Genomic DNA, 6,009 nt, shown 5'->3' with positions numbered 1-6,009 from the left:
TTCATACATTTGCAAGTGCAACAGAATTGCATATATATTGTATTGCAAGTTTATATTATTAAATTATGGATAAGCTAATACATCCCCACTTTAGGACACAACCCTTCCCTCCTCTTTCTCACCCCCCCCTCTCCTCCTTCCCTCCAACAAAATTTTGTTAAGCGTAATAAATTCATTTAAGTCTAATATTTATTATTTACTGCTGTGTGTTTCTTTTTGTGAGTCCATGCCATATAACATGAGACCCCCCCCCCCAACCTTACGGGCATAAATTGCGAAAATTTGAATTGTTAAATATAATAACAGAAAAAATAATTTTATTCAAAATATTAATTATGAAGTAAAACGATAAAATACAAACCATATTCTTAAAATTTATTTGATTATAGAGTTTGTGACAGCTTCAGGATATGTTAAAGGTACTTTTTATGATATTTTGTGCTAACCAACATAGAACTTAAAAGTGGATCAGTTTCATGGATTGATCGCAGAAATTCATCATGCTAAGTCAACATTTTGATGAATACTTTTTTCGGTATCAAACTGAGATTCTCCAGTTTCGCTTGAGAAACTTCGGTACGAATACCTTATTTTGACTAAAGTACTCAATTTTAAATGTAGGCAACAGAAAATTCTAATAAAGTCATTTCGAACTTCTTGAAACCAGGTATTGATTTTGAAGCGACGATGCCCACGAAGTAGGTAGCAAAGCAAGTGAAATAAACAGGCGCATATGTAGATTGCAGCAAATTTTGATAAAACGTAAATGTTCAAAATGGCATATCTCCGAAAACGCAAAAAATCGCAGGCTGGAAATTTCAGCAATGTTAGATTATAATCCAATCTTTCAAGTGATCTTAGTTTCATGTTTAGCATCGGTTAGCAAAAAAAGTACTCGATTAACAAACACAAAAAAATATGATTTGTCAAAAAATGCTCCAGTTATTCGATGAAAACTTCAGTTTTGGTTTGGAAACAACATTTTATCTATTAATAGTTTCAAAGCTTATCCCATTACCTTTCCAACGATGTATATTTGTCCTAATAAAACATTTAAAATGGCTGAGCTATGTTAAAATTTAACAATCAGCCTTTTACGAAAAACGCTAGTTTTTACTCCATTTTGACTTTCAGCTTGCGTATCTCCGTAATGAACAAACTTAGAGCTTTGAAAATTTGGATTTTTCTTAGTTAGAATGTTTACTTTCGAGAAAAAAATACCAAAAAATATTTGGAGAAGGTCACTTTTTTGAAACTTGGCCACCCAATGTACCATAGTGCAGACATGACTGCAGCAGGGAAATTGGAAGGCGCGTTATCACCGGTAGTCGTGCCTACTTTATAGACCAAAGTATGGCCGGCGAGGTGATTTTTTGTGGGCTGCGGACCAGTTTTTAATGATCGTCTAAAATGGCCTTTTGGACCACCTGTAACGTGCTAATTTTAAAATTTAAGGTTTAGTGAACATTTTTTGTTAGGTGTTTTAAAACCTATCCAGTTGTTTTGCAATCATAAGTTTCGAAAACTTCTAAGTAATTACGAAATAGTAGTTTATGCAACAAGTTGCAAAAGAGGATTTTTTCAGCACGAGTCGTACATTTATCCAACGAGGTTCACCGAGTTGGATAAATACGAAGAGTGGTGAAAAAATCAAGTTTTGCAACGAGTTCCATACAACATTTTTTGCAATTCCAAAAAACACACTGAGTGAAATTTTATGTCAAATTTTCATGTATTTTGTCAATAAATCGTTTAAATAAAAAAAAATGTTGAAAAGTGTTACTTTTCGAAACAAGTGCTGAAAAGTAGAACTTTTCAGCATTTATTTTGAAAAGTGTTTGAAAAGTAGGCAATTTCGTCGTTCAAGAATGACAGGACTGTTTTTGCGGAATTGCAAAAATTATATTTTTGTCAGAATTTTTTTTTTTGCGGTGCTGAACACTGAAATTTCATAAAAGTTCAAAATATTTTAAAACAATCCCAAATAAGCTAAATAATCAATGCAGAAAAAGACTTCTATTTCCATTGAAATTTTATAGTTTTATGAAAAAAAAAAAACAAAAATTGTCGCTGATTTTTCGAACCAATTTTTAAGTGAGTGGGCGGGGGGGGGGGGACATAAACATAAAAAAATATTTGCAACGGCCTTAATATGGAACCAATGATTTAACCATACTTTGAGCTTGAATATACCGAACAGATATATTGTTTATTTTTCTATTTTTTTTAACTAATTGATTATTTTTTTTCTATAATATTTAAAGGACGAAAATGTGAGTATTGCGGTGCCTGTGGGGACGCGCAGTCCTGTTTTTCGTATTATTTTCCGTCTTTTTTGTGTCGCTGTTCGAGTGCATGGGGTGATTGGTCATTATAATTAAATAATAGCATCATTAGTGTGGGACCATCCATAAACCACGTGGACACTTTTTTGGGATTCTGTTACCCCCCCCCCCCCCTCGTGGACAATTGTCCATACAAAAATAAACTTTTTTGTATGGATCGTGGACAATCGCCATACCCCCCGCCCCCCCTAAAGTGTCCACGTGGTTTATGGATGGTCCCTGTGGTGCTTTTCGGGACGCGCAGTTCTGTTTTTTACCTTCTTCTTTTTTTCATTGTTTTTTTTCACTGGCGTGCGTTTGCCGATGAGTTTTTTTGTGTTGTTCTCGTTTTTTAGTTTTCTATAAAAACGTACCTATTTGTTTGAGACTTGCAAGTCGTATTGCTGGATTAAGTCCTCTCTATATCATCGATGATCGAAAGCCCTCCCTACATCACCGTCGATCGGAAGGCACGCTGAGGGAGAATTTCTGGAGAATCGTGGTTTAATTAATACTATATTTAAATCCCTAGATGGCTATCTTTCAGCAGCCGGCTGCCAAAGATTTTTAAAATTTCAACCGATTAACAAATTGCTTGTGGTCGCATCACCTACCACAGTGAATCCTGACCTCATACCCATCTTACTAACCCCTCAAAACTCATGTGATACTTTGTCGGCGACGCAGCCGATTTAGCGGTCCCATCACTCAAGTATCGGACTAACATTCCCATCCACTTCCCCGTGTCTTACCACTGGTCATGGCCGGCGTCGATATTGATCAGCACGATAGGGACCTTTGAAAATTGCGAAGGGGTGATGATTGGTTCCTACTTTTCATCTGTGGTCCACGGAGCAATGTTTGGGGGTCCTGGTCAATAACGAAGTAGCAGCTACGGGTAGACACCAATGCTATGCTATGCTAATATTTAAAGGACGAAAATGTCGAAAAAATAGCTACAATTTAAAAAAAAAACTTAAATTTACAGATTTATTGAAAAATAACGCTTTTATTTTTTTTTTAATACACTTTTTTTACATTTGGTCCGCAAGCATCTGTAAGCTTCAAATTTGGCCCGCCAATCAAAAAACTTTGAGCACCCCTGATATAGACTGTTACAGGGTGGCCGCTCAAGTTTGAAAAGTAACGTATGCGCTCAAAATAGGTATAAAGACAGGAATTTGAGGGTGTGTTTTTTTTACTTTTGAATAATTTTGTAATAAATATGTTGTACAATTTAGGCCGTTACAAATATGTTTCAAGGTTTACAATTATCTTTAGCTTGATTGAAACAGTTACATTTTTTTTCGTCGAAACTTAACAAATAAGTATCGAAGGTCGCGATGGCTGTTGCGACGTATTGCAAATTAACCAGAGAAAGGTACTATTTGAAAAAAGTTTTTGTTGTCATCATTAAATTCCGTACAAATCAGTGTTACACGAAATAATCCGTACAAAAAATCCGGCGGGATAAAAATCAGCAAAGAGGGTAAAAAATCCGCTCGATAAGAGGGATAAAATCCGTACAGTTGGCAGCCCTTTAGAAAAAAAAATATAAAGGCTGATTTTCATAAATCCGAAAAAAAGACTATCAAATTAAATGTTTAAATAGGAAGATAGTTCGTAAGAGCAATGTCGTACGGCCCCTTTCAAATTTTGCTCCAGAAATAACAGGTAATGGGACCATCCATAAACCACGTGGACACTTTTTTGGGAATGGGTGCTAAAAAGTTGAACTTTTCAGCCCTTGTTTCGAAAAGTAATACTTTTCAACATTTTTTTGATTTAAACGATTTATTGGTAAAATACATGAAAATTTGACATAAAATTTCACTCAGTGTGTGTTTTTTGGAATTGCAAAAAATGTTGTATGGAACTCGTTGCAAAACTTGATTTTTTCAGCACTCTTCGTATTTATCCAACTCGGTGAACCTCGTTGGATAAATATACGACTCGTGCTGAAAAAATCATCTTTTTGCAACTTGTTGCATAAACTACTATTTTGGATGGATCGTGGACAATCGCCATACTCAATTCTTCTTTAGTAACTTATTTTGAATTTATGGTTCTTTTTAATATTTCAATCTATTTGAGAATAAAAGGTTTTCTAAGATATTAAAAATACTACTAAACAGTGGGTGTTTTTGACACAGATTTTCATTATATTTTTTTTATGAATCAAAAGTTTGTTTTTTATTTATTTTTGTTTATCAAACATTCCCTTTTGGTTTTACTCTAACTTAAAACAACAACAAAGTTAATGAAAAACTAATATAAAAATTGGGCCTGATTTTAACGATTATGGTCAGCATAAACGTATAATTCTGTTTCTTTTGAATATTTGAAAAAAAAGATTAAACTAATTGTTAAACTAAATTCATAAAAATATTGTTTTACCCACATTCACATGTATGGGTAAATTACTCTACATAAAGCTTGATTTTCAGTTATCGGAAAACTTAAACAGTGAAAAAATCTATTTGTTGTACGTGCTGAATAAAAAAAATATTTGTTTTCGTTTTGAAAACATAAAAAATATTCGATTTTCAAAATAAATTTTTTTGCATTCAATATTTTTTCATGTTTTCAGAACGATTAAAAAAATATTTATTTTTTTTCGTTTAGAACGAACAACGAATTTTTTTCACTATTTAAGTTGTTAGTATAAGTTATTCCAAATTTGTCGAAAGAATTTGTGCTTTCAATCATTTCACATAAAATAAGGCCGTTGCAAATATTTTTTAAAGTTTTTCCCCTTCAAAATTGGTCCAAAAATTCATATTTTTTTAAAACCTTCAAATTTTAATTAAAATAAAAGTCAAATCAACATGTTTGAGCTAGATTAAAAATATTTTGATTTTTTATGAAATTCCAATGAACAGCACCGCAAAAACATAAACATACTTAGGTATTTTGAAAACTAATGATTGCAAAACAACTGAACAGGTGTATTTTCATTCAAATGTTAAAATTGTGGCTCGTAAATTCCCACTCCCCCCCCCCTCCCCCCCCCCTTTGGTCTTTGGTCAGAGTCGAGGGACATAAACTTCAAAAAATATTTGCAACGGCCTAAGTGGTAAAACATAAAATCTCATCCAAGGCAGTTAAATACTGACAACTAGAAAAATCAACATTAATAAAAAAAAATGACAAAATTTAAAAGGCAACTTGGTACAAAATTTTTTTTTATGTATTTCTAGACATTTTGTGAATTCTTTGAAAAAATAATAGCAGCAATTATGTTTTGAAATGAAGAATAAAATTTAAAATTCAGTTATTTTTAACTTTTTGTCATTTCCAGTTTAAAAGGTCCAATAAACCAAATTTTCATATTATATATATTAAAAAATAGCCAAATAGCGAAAACTAAAAAAAATGTTTTTGGACCATTGCAAAAGAAAAACTCCAGGAATATTTGAAAATTTTCAAATTGAACCATTAATTTTTCAAAGTCGAAATTATGAATGCTTCTATTTGAAAAGTATTTTTTCATTAAATAAATTTGTTAAGTTTATGTTTTCAAATAAAATGTCAATAGCTTGATTCTTTTTTCAATCATTTTTTATATTTTGTTTGAAGGTCGATGTTTACTTCTCAACTAAAAGTTTTTGATTTGCAATAATTTTTAAGGTAGAAAATCATTTTATTAAAGTTTCAGGAAAAGTCGGGAATTCTAAAACGGAAT

This window comes from Culex quinquefasciatus, chromosome 2 (assembly GCF_015732765.1).
Source record: "Culex quinquefasciatus strain JHB chromosome 2, VPISU_Cqui_1.0_pri_paternal, whole genome shotgun sequence".
NCBI classification, from domain to species: Eukaryota; Metazoa; Arthropoda; class Insecta; order Diptera; family Culicidae; genus Culex; species Culex quinquefasciatus.
The sequence above is the reverse complement of the archived record's forward strand: the minus strand, read 5'-3'. Positions refer to the sequence as shown.